Raw genomic sequence first — 10962 nt, forward strand, 5'->3', positions numbered from 1 at the left:
AAGTGCCTAGCTTTCACATTTTGACATTTCCCTTCATTTAAATAAATACAGTGGTAAAAGTTCTCATAGTTATATACTATTTGCCCTGAATTATTTGCTGTATTTCCTTTGCTGTTGTATAGGTTCTTCCAGGTTTGGGAAGATGCAGATACATATTACTTAAAACAGTATTTTTAGAAGGTTATCTACTAATACATCATTTTTAATCTCCTGCAGAAATGTAACCTGTAGTAAGTCTGCGTGGACAAAGAAGCATCTCTAGTAACTATATAATGACTTCAGCATGCTCAGTGAGATTGAAGAAGTTCCTTGGAAAAAAAAAATATCATAAAGTGTTTAGGTTACAATAGTCTTTTTAATGAAAGAACATCTTTTATAGGAAAACTGTGTTTTCCAGTCTCTGGGTCAGATCTTCATTGAAACTCTGTTTTCCTTACATGCAAGAATGAGTTTTCATCTTTTAATACAGCACATAAGGAGCAGAAAAAATTTGTTTAGATTCATTGCCTTAGAGCCTGAAGGATATTGAATTGTCCTCCCTAATGCATGCAGAAATACTGACGAGAAATAAAAGGGGGGTTTTTTTGCCACAGCCCTTAGTAACACGAGCCCCAATCCAGCAGAGAGAGAGGAGGAGAGACAATGGACATAAACTGAAAAAAGAGAGGTTTCAGCAAGATATGAGGAAAAACCTTTTCACCATGAGGATAGTCAAGCATTGGAAGCGGTTTCCCACAGAGGTTGTGCGGTTGTGTTAAAATCTTGGGAGGTTTTAAAGACTGGATAAAGCCCCCAGCAACCTGATCTCATACCTGACCCTGCTTTGAGCAGGAAGGTGGATATGATGACCCTCTGAGGTCCCTTCCAGCCTGAACTTTTCTATGAGTCTATGATATAAAATATCAAATCAGAAAAATAAGTTGGGCATTAGTTATGATTTTGTTAAGCAAACTTGCACTCAAGTGCCGTGCATCAGCTGAGGAAACTTTTTTTCCAAAGATAAATTTGTGTGACATATTTGTCAGGTCAACTGGTAACTAGTTGACTGGTTTGAAAAATAAAAACTTTGTTCCGCATCTTTTCAGATTACATGCTTTTGAGAGCTATGTGACATCTCCAGGTGGAGCCAACAGGAAAAAAAAAAAAATAAATCAATGATTGACAAGACAGATAAAAAGTAAAATGTTAAGGTTTCACTCTGAAAGCAAGTGCTTGCTGAAGAGAGAAATTGTTTCTATTAAACCAATCAAAGAGAAATTTGTGTTCAGTGTTGCATTTCAAGGTGTGCTTCAGAATATAATAAATAAGGTCTGGATTAAGAAAGACTGGTTTATTCTGAAATAATTATTTCCTCAAAGAATTGGAAGTGTATTTCAAAGAAACCACAACATTTAGGAGTTAATTATCATCACAGCCTTTAGGAGGTTCAGTGTGCCAGAGCTGTGCTGATGAACAGATCGTCTGCGCTCTTTACCTACCGGAATGAAGCAGGTAGGCATTGAAAACACCATAAATACTGTTCAAATTTATTTCAGACTTTCCTCCACTCTCCAGTTCTCACAGTCCTTCAACTCAGAACATGGTGGTACCCCAAAGTCAGGCATTTGCAAACTTGTGCATCTTATTGACCAGCCATATAAAGCAATGTTGCACATGGTGAGGTTAGGCAGAATGAACAAAGATTTGCAGGGCTGATTCTTCCTGCTGCTATATCTCCAGCATCACTTTTCTCATCAATAATACCACCTTTTGTATCTTTGTCATGATAATCCCTTAAAGCCCAGTTCAAAATCACACTCCTGCCAGATGCCAGTTAGTCACAGAAGTCCTACCTCCTTCTTTGAAACCTGTATAGATGAGAGAAAAAAGCCAAAACTGAACCCATGAAGAAAGATAAAACTTTCTTTCCTTTAGGAAAAGAGCTAGTGGGAGGAGGGCTCCTGGCCAACAACCTGCTCCAGCCTGTGTTACTCTTTTCACTTTGTTCTCATACATTCAGGACATGCAGCATTACTGTGCTGTGAGATTGCAGAAGTGAAGCTGCTACCTCACCGGAGTCATCCCCCAAAGCTATTTTTATATAAAATTCAGCCTTTAAGATGGATCCAGACTTGAAAACAGCTGGCCATCAATGCACTGATACTCCATTTAACCACAACCAAAATGTCAAGTGCAAATGTGCTAAAGCATTTTCACAAGTTGCCTGGCTCCCTGCCAGCTCAGCTCTCACCGCCATTGCTGTGGGCCGCACGTCCATATAGACTGCAGCCGCGTGAAAGACCATACTGCCTTTTTCAGACTCTGTATCTCCACGACAACCCTCCCAAACAAACCCTATGGAGAACCAAGAGCCCTTGCAATATGCGGACTTCACCAGGAGGCAGATACACAGCCAAGCATGGGACCCGGAGTTCCTGGAACTGCCGCTTTGAAACAAGCTGCAAGATGTGACTAACGAAAAGTATCATAATTCCGTCAACTTTACTGTTACACAGCAAAATTGACAGCAGCAATGCTGCTGGGTGAAAAGAACAGAAAGTATGGAAAAAAACCACCACAAAGTAAAAAGTAGCAGTAAAACTGACTGCTGAGAATGTACTAATTTTTTTCAAACTAAAAAAAAAAGCTTAAAAAGCACACAAATTATCATGATACATAAACATGACTTTTGACTGATTCTATTTATCATAACAAGACCTTATTTTTTGTAGAGGCCTTATTTTTACATCTTCCCAATGCAGGGTTGGACTTTTCCCAGAATTCCTTTTCCAGAGCTATCCCTTTAAATTTGGCAGAAGTTTTATTTCTACAGACCTTGTTTTACAGCTCTTTGTTTTTTCTTGTCTTGCTGGTAGGTACTCAAATTTTATTGTATTTACTCTTTTGGATTCCCAAGGAAATAATAGCATATTTTTGTCAGGTTTCATAACATAAGGGAGCTCTTCTGTATCCTGAAGCATTGCTGAATATTCTAATTAAAACTAGCTCTAAGACTAGCCATCAGTCTTCACTGCGGCGCAATAGGCACCTCCCTCCCATGTAAGCCTTTGTAACTATTTATATAAATGCTGCAGTCAGCTCTGAATCCACATAACCCTAATACCACTTAAATTAATTTTGTAAGACTTGTGTGAAACACTGCTGAATAACATAGTCAAATCCAAGTTGATTATAAACAGTTCTTCTTTACAATAACTAAGTTTGAAATCTGTGTTTTTAAGAGGCAGTCTAGTTTATCTTGTAAAATGTGATGCGAAATACTATGTCTCCAATACCCATAATCAGTTATATTTTAATCTGGGCAGGGATGTTTTCCTCCTGTGTTTGGCCCACCATTATTGGGCCTAATGGATTGAGTTAAAGGCAGCAATCTTCAAAATCCCACTCCTCTCTCTCTTTGAATGTTTCTACACTAAACAGACTTCTGGCACCACCTTGGCTTCTGATGGGTTTCAGAAATAATTGTTGATGATACAGTAAATTTGTTTTCCATCCCTTGTGTTTAAATCCCAGTCTTACAAACACTCATGCATTTGCTCAGTTTTATGCACGACTAAGTCTTTGGCGTTAATGAGACTGCTCATGTGCATAAAGTTAAGCATATGTGCAAGTGTTGGATCAGGGTCTTAGGATGCCAATTTGCAGTAATAACAGATTTGCATAAACTCATGATCCCAAGCACTGGGTTTCCTGCTCATTATCAACAGTGAAATTTGTTTAGCTGTTTTTCATTCACTGATGTTATGAGCTTTTTTCTTTTTTTAAAGTGAACTTAAAGTTGCTTTTCTTGCCACTCCTGAGCCATTGTTGATTTCATCTCTGTCTTCCTTAACGTATGTGAGGTTTTTCCCTCCTGTTGCCACACTTACAAATGCCCACCTTAACCATGTTAGTATCAGCTCATTTATGTTAGTGATGAAAGATCAGGTCACACTTCTTAAGCTGAAAATATGTTCCTTGCTGTTTAAGAGAGCTGCAGAAATACCATGTGCAAATACCCAGCTAGGACTCATCAAACTCCTGTGCAGGAGTCACGGCTTCTGTCATCAAGGGGTTAGGCCCTAAATGAAATTAGTAGCAGCTGTAACCCATTTAGTATAGATGCCAGCTAAGGGAGAGGCAGCTTGTACACCTCTTCAGCAGGTGGGTTGCATGGAAGCAAAGAAAAGCAAAGTATATCCTTGCTGAAATTATAGCACACGTCCTAGTGAAGGATAATCTTCCTCCTTATGCTCAGCTCTGGTTTGTCTCTGTTACGATCGGCACTTAATGCCTATAATATAACTCCTTTCACTCCTTGTTCTCAGAAGCAGTGGTGCATACAGTCCCTCTCTAACTGGATGGGGCAGAGCCATGTATCCACCCTCGTCTGGCAGGTACTAATGAGGATAGACCTATACAGAGACCCTCCCCTCTGCGGTGTACCCAGCACCCACAGCCCACCTGCAGTTGCTATCCAGCCCCCAGTCTAACAGCACAAGTGAGGAGGCTGGAGTGCAACATTTGGCTTTGCAGTGAGTAAGGGATCTCAGCACTGCAACAGGGAGGCAGAAAGAGAGAGAACTGGGATACAAAGGTAAGAACGGTGATACTTGGTGGGTAACAAAACAAAGGCATGAGTGTCTCCTAACCCAAATATGTGAAGTTTTCAAAGAGGGAAAAAAAAAAATAAAAGAGTAAATTCTTTTCAAATAAACAAGATGGATAGTTGAGAGCTATCATCTAGAGAACCACGTGCTTCCCTGTCTGAATAACTGAACTTGACAAAAGAAAAGGGGAATAGTGGTGGGGAAGAGGAGGCAGTAGCATTTAAAGGAGGGTAGGGGGAAACGCAACCAGATTTATGGATTATTGGGAAAATGAGAGAAGTGTCAAATGGTAACAGTTTGCAAGGATGTCTCCCCCAAAGCTAAACAAAAGTGGGAAAAAAAAAAATCAACTGAACCTTAAAGCAACTCCCAATGATAGCCTATATGCTACCTTTTTAATGAATGACTTGTATGCAACATTTGTAGGCTAAAAATGTTACAGGCTAGTGAATCAGAGAGCACAATCCTGGAGAAACAGCAGGGAAAAGTTTACAATAAGAGAGGAAAATGGAAAGACCCTGTGGTTCTGCTCAGCTGTTATGAAACCACGTAAGTCTATGAGATCTGCTTGTACTGTCACATGGCTTGAATGGTCTTGTTTGTTTGGCTTTGGTCCTTTAAAACTATTGCTTTCTTCAGAAAGATGTTGTGTGCATGGAATACATATGCTGTAAGCTACAAATGAGTAGCATCCTTCTGGATCTGACAACCTTAGGGTGCATCCATCTCAGAGATATTCTTCTCCGCATGTGTTGTATGTCTGTGCTGGCAAGGATGAACAAAAATATACTCTGTACTTATATATAGTGTTCAACAGTTACATAAACCCATTTTTTAAATTAAGCTGTCCTTCCAAGTGGTCAATGTTATCTCAACTACTTGAATGACCAAAAAGTTAGATTGTCTCTACTACGTACCATCTACTTCAAGCCCGTTCCGAAATGATCACGTCGCATGGCTATTTTAGGCCTCCTCCCCCAGATCAATGAGCAATACTAATGGAGGATGTCACAAGTGACAGTTGTACCGTGTCTCTTTTGCGTACAAGAGCTGCTGGTGAAGGGCTGTATGTAATGCCAAGCAGTAGTATCTTTTCCAGGCCTTGTACAGTGCCAATGCAGGCTGACCGCAGAGGCTTTACCTGTCAGGTTCTGCAGATGAGTGTTATGGGCTGGTTGCCAAAGCAAACATCCTCTCCAGAAGCGCGGCCACATTTCAGATCTCCCCTTTCTATAGCAGGAAGAAAGGACGGGAATTTGTAAGGAAAGCATGCTCTGGATGTGGTTCTCAAGCATGCTGTGTGAAGGTAATGAAAAAATCTGTCTGTTTTCGCAACAAAAGCAGTGGTTGAGATGGGTGCCGGTTCAGGTTACTTTAGGTGCCGGTTGAAATAAATGTACCGAAACAGCAGGGCCGATGCCAATATACAATTAGCGCGTGGCTCCGGCTGTCCGAGGAAGCCAGCAGCCGAGGCAGGAGGCCGGCGCTGTGCCGCCGGGGACGGGACGGCGGGAGGCACGCACCGCTCGGCCGGGGAGGAAGCGCTGCCAGGCCCGTCACCGGCGTGCCCACCGCGGCGAGCTGTAGGGCTCTGGGGGCTGCTGCTTCGGGGGAGCAGCGAAACGCCAAGCGGGAGGCTCCCAGGGAAGGCTGCACTGGAAGGCTGAGATAAAGCGGAGGGGGAAAAGGAAAGTGATGTTCTTTGGTAATAAAGTCTCTTGTTCAGCATTACGTGAGAGCATGTTCTCTGTGATCTGTACCGCTGGCGCGTTTAAGAGTGCGTCTGCGGGTTCCTGGGATTTCACAATGCTTTGCTTTAGCGAACCTAAATTTCAAATTAGAACTCCCACATCTGTCACTAATGAGGGCAGCAAAACTTTAGAGATATCTGAAAGCCATCTGGAGCCACAGAGAGCAAAATCTCTGGAGGCCAGCCCAGGGGGAAGGTTTTAACCCCCTTAGTGCTGGTAGAAAAGCAGGAAAGCCAGTTAAGATTACTAAATAAATGAGTCTGTGTGTATCTCAAAGCCTTACTGCACTTATTTCCAGTACAGCACGCTTTCTTTACCAGCTTAGGGCCCTTGAAAGCATAATCATAAGGGAAGCACACGGAGAGGCTGCTTTGTCTCTTTGCAGCTGTTGCAGGCCGGAGCGACCTGAGGGTATCAAGTCCGGGTCTGCGAGGGGTGGCAATGGCCAAGGGGAGTGTGTCCCGCCGTGTCCTGCCTCTTGAAAGGCAGGAACTCCCCTTTCTTCAACAGCTCTCCTCTGCTACCAGGGCTGGCTGCTCTCGGAGGCTGCATCTGATTGCGGCTTCCAAGCTCTGGCTTGGCTCTTGCCAATGATATTCCTGTGACGGACAAGCCTGCTCCTCTGCCACTTATTTGTTTAAATGGGTTCAAAAGTTCTCAGCTTCCTGACAACTTTTTTTTCCCCTTTTGTTTTATACCACTCAGTTAATTTGCTAACATCACCCTCCTTATCTTCTGATCTTAGGCAAGCTGGCTGGGTTTACTGGTGCCTTTATCGCCACATTACAGCCAGGAAAGAGGAATGCAGGTCAGAAGGGAAATAAGGAGGGACGGCTCTTTTGAAATGGGGAGGAACAAGGTCAGGGCTGTGGGGCAGATGGGAGAGGGTGGAAGTGCAGAAGAGGGATGTACTTTAAAAACAAACTCATGCTGCACTAATCCAACTGCTATTCAGCTTTATCCTGCTTTGCTTATACATTGCTAGAAATCTCTTTTTATCTTCCTTTCTTTTTTCTCTTTCTCTATCTTATTCTGCCTGTTACAAAGTCTTCAGGACACAACCCTATTTTTCTTACATGTTTTATAAAGTGCTCTGTGTATTTCACATGACATGCTTCTATTAACTTCTGATCAAGGAGTCAGTTTCAAACGGAAACATGAGAACTGATCAGAAATGGGAACATTTTTCACAAAAGATGATGCTGGTTGTTTTGAGACTGCTTTACTTTTTAGTCAGAATTTCTGTCCTAACCAACCACAGAGCTTTTTTAGCTCTCTTCCAGTTACTCCAGATTGACGGGAGTGTGAATGAAAGCGGACCGCAACTTTTGTCTTCATCAAAATAGGGACAGAGATTTAGAAGAAAAAGATTAATTGAGCAGTTTTATTAGAATAAAATGTCGCTATTTGGCTTCGGTAGCTTTGTGCTTATTTATATCAGTAGAATGATCAGAGATGCTCATATTTGTTTTTTCTACTGGTCTGTATGTCCTAGGTGAACAGGACAGGCCTGCTTTATCTCTCACAATGTTCTTCCAGATCATGGTTAAGCACAGAGGCATGACCATGAGGAAACTTGCCTTCACTTCTGCCAGCCGTATACCAGTCGATAAAGAGAAATCCATTTTCTTTCTACCTGGCACTAAAGTGGAAGAAGAAAGGGTCTCTCTTTTTTTTTTTTTTTTCTTTGTGTGTGTGTGTGTGTGCTTGCAGCAAAGCAAACAAAAGTTTAAAGTAAACTTTTTCAAATAACTCTTTTTCCTGGCAAAACTTTCTCTGCCTTCTGCTGGCTGAAGGGCATTGTAATTCATGCAATAAAAGGGGAAAAGATCTGCTGGTAGAGACTGTTTACTTTAAACTTCTGTTTGTTTTGCCTCTGCTCTAGGAAGGAATGCAATATTTCTATGAAGCTCTGTTAATTTTTTTTTTTCTCCCTTTGACTGACTTGAGCACTGGTGAAAGCACCCAATCAACAAACAGGAAACCAAAGGACTTTCAATCCCTGTAGGACAGAGATAGCATGAACTGTTGCACTGCAGGCTGCTCTTAACTGATCCTCTTTGTGAGTGAATGGCTGTTACCTGGTAATAACCCGTGTACTTTGGCCAAAATTTTGAAACCCGTCTCCTAAGCTCAAACACTGGCGCTGAAATCAATGGTGGAGTTACTAAACCACTTCAGACACTAATTTTAAACTAGAACAAGGTATGTAAGTGCCAAACTATGGGTTTAATTAGCTGGTCACCATTTATGGAAATACTGCCACTTTGAAGAGCTGTGTTTCAGACCCAGTTTCCAGACCGATAGATCAGACGTGCTGATCCGGGAGCTGGTCTCCACATGGGGACGAAGATCCCTGGGAGGTGAAAGTCCCACAGTTGTTGCAGGCCAATAGCACCCATTTGTGGTGCCTCATCACCTTGTGGGCAGTGGCTCATGAATTGCCCACCCTAAAGCAGCTGAAAACTGAGTTTCCAATACCGAGTTTCCCTTGTCACCTGCTGTGCATTCTGTGTGTGTCTGAGTGTGTGTGTGCTCTTCTCCTTACTGAAAGAGGCTGAAGATGAGAATATGGAAAGGGTCATACGCACATAAAATGCACGGTCCAGAGTGATGTTTTTCAGGGTGGTGAGGTATCTGACCTTTTGTACTGTTTTCTTATATATAAGAACAAGCTTGAAAAAGGAGCAACATGGGGATAGTCTGTCCTCTCAACACAGCCGTGATTGCTAGGAAGGCAACTGCCATCATATGTGCTGGATCCAGTGATTCTGGGAGCTGGTACCTACATCCAGTTGCTTAATAACAGAGCAAGGGTTGGTTTTTCCCCTCAATTCATAGCCAACAGCAATGGTGATGCTGATCCACTTATACCTAAGTGCCTAGTAGCTAGGAGCAGTGGATCTGGGTAGAGCATGCTCCAGTTCTTGTCAGGGATCAGATCTACATCTCTTATTTGGTGGGAGCATTTGCCAAACACCTGCCCATGAGCTGGAACTCAGCAGGGTAGGGGCATGTTTTGCTCACAAATCTCAGCTACTGAAAGCAAAAAATTAAGGGGCCAAGAGGGGCCTGAATATCTCTCCCTTTGGAAGTGCACTAAGCCAGGAGGTGGAAGCCTGTGCTCTGACAGCTCCTTCCAAGACTTTTTTTACCCACCCCCATTTATATTGTCCAGCTGCTAGGGATGAGCAGGAAAAGAGCAGGAAGAGCAAGAGAACAGAAATAGCCCTGAAACTAGATACCAGAAGTCAGGACTCCTCCCTGCCACTGACTCAACTGTCTGGTTTACTGCCAGAGTCAAGTGCTCCAGCTTTCTTATCCACAAAGATGTGTCAGGGAAGGGACAAGCAACTCTTCTCTTTCCCTCTCTCTTTATGTTAGGAGAGTAAAGTTGACACTGTGATGTTTTTGAGGCACTGTGCCCTGATGGTCACAGGTGTTCACCAGCTTCCCCCTTTGAACGATGCCACGCGGAGGGCTTGGGTGCCACTCGGGCACTGTATCGCCGCAGATCCCCATGTACCTGCTCCGCTCTGCGCAAAGGCGCAGGCAGAGCTGGAGGCACCTGTGCAGCTTGGGGTCAGGCAGGGAGATATCTGGGGTTGCAACAGAGATGCTGAGAGCAGATTCAGGGGTCCTGGGTTGCGTGGTTGGCCTTCAAAGAGCTCCTTGATGTGCCTTGAGCTTCTATAAGATCTGACCCTAAATATTGATCTAGAAAGCGTTAGATTTATTTTGGCAATACGAGCTCCATTCCCAGGATGTTCAGGAACATAGATATTCAGAGCCAGAAGGGATTAAAAACTTCACCTCTCATGTAACAAAAAACTAAGAACCTTATCCGAAAATGTCTGCCTCGAGCTCGTAGCTTGTGAGGAGATATTGCAAGACTGTTAAAATTCCAGGATCTTGAGAATTCTTGCCCATTCAGCCCCTTTCCCTTTCTCGAGTCTGCCGCAGTTCTTGAATAAAAAGCTCCTGAAAATATGTATGTAAATGCAGGGCATTTTACAACATGCTTGCAAGGCACGCAAATGGGTTAGGCCTTTGAGGAAGCATGAATAGGTTAGGATTATAATTCATTGTAATGTCATGGCATGCTGCAATTTCAAAGGTATAAGTCCTCCATTTTGTAGCCAATAAAAAATTTAAAGGGACAAAAACCCAATTTGCTTTATAATCAATAAAATGTACAACTTCTTTATCCTATTAGAAGAGGCTGTCGGTTGCAGTCAACCATTGTCAACAGGCCGTTTGATCTATCAGTGAAACAAATCATTACAAGGAACACAGCGCTGCTGCTGTGGCTTTTGCGGTGTTTTTAATGAGGACTGGCAATACTTCTATTCCACGACAAGATTCAAAAGTGAATTTGTTGGAGTCACACCCAGGCTTAAAGTAGGAGAGTGGGGTTTAGAAATAATTAACTGTGCTATTCCAAACAACTCAATAGATTAAGGAATCATTCAGAATAAAGCAACTGCCTGTCTCTATGAATGGTGTTTAAATCAGGCGTGGTGTTATGTGCAGGTCTGCTTCAGCCTAACCTTGGGACAGCACAGGATGAAAGGGCACACATGGCTGCTCTCAAGTGGGCTAATCAAGGCGAGTGAAGAGTC

Source organism: Aquila chrysaetos, chromosome 12 (genome assembly GCF_900496995.4).
Source record: "Aquila chrysaetos chrysaetos chromosome 12, bAquChr1.4, whole genome shotgun sequence".
In the NCBI taxonomy this organism is placed as follows: Eukaryota; Metazoa; Chordata; class Aves; order Accipitriformes; family Accipitridae; genus Aquila; species Aquila chrysaetos.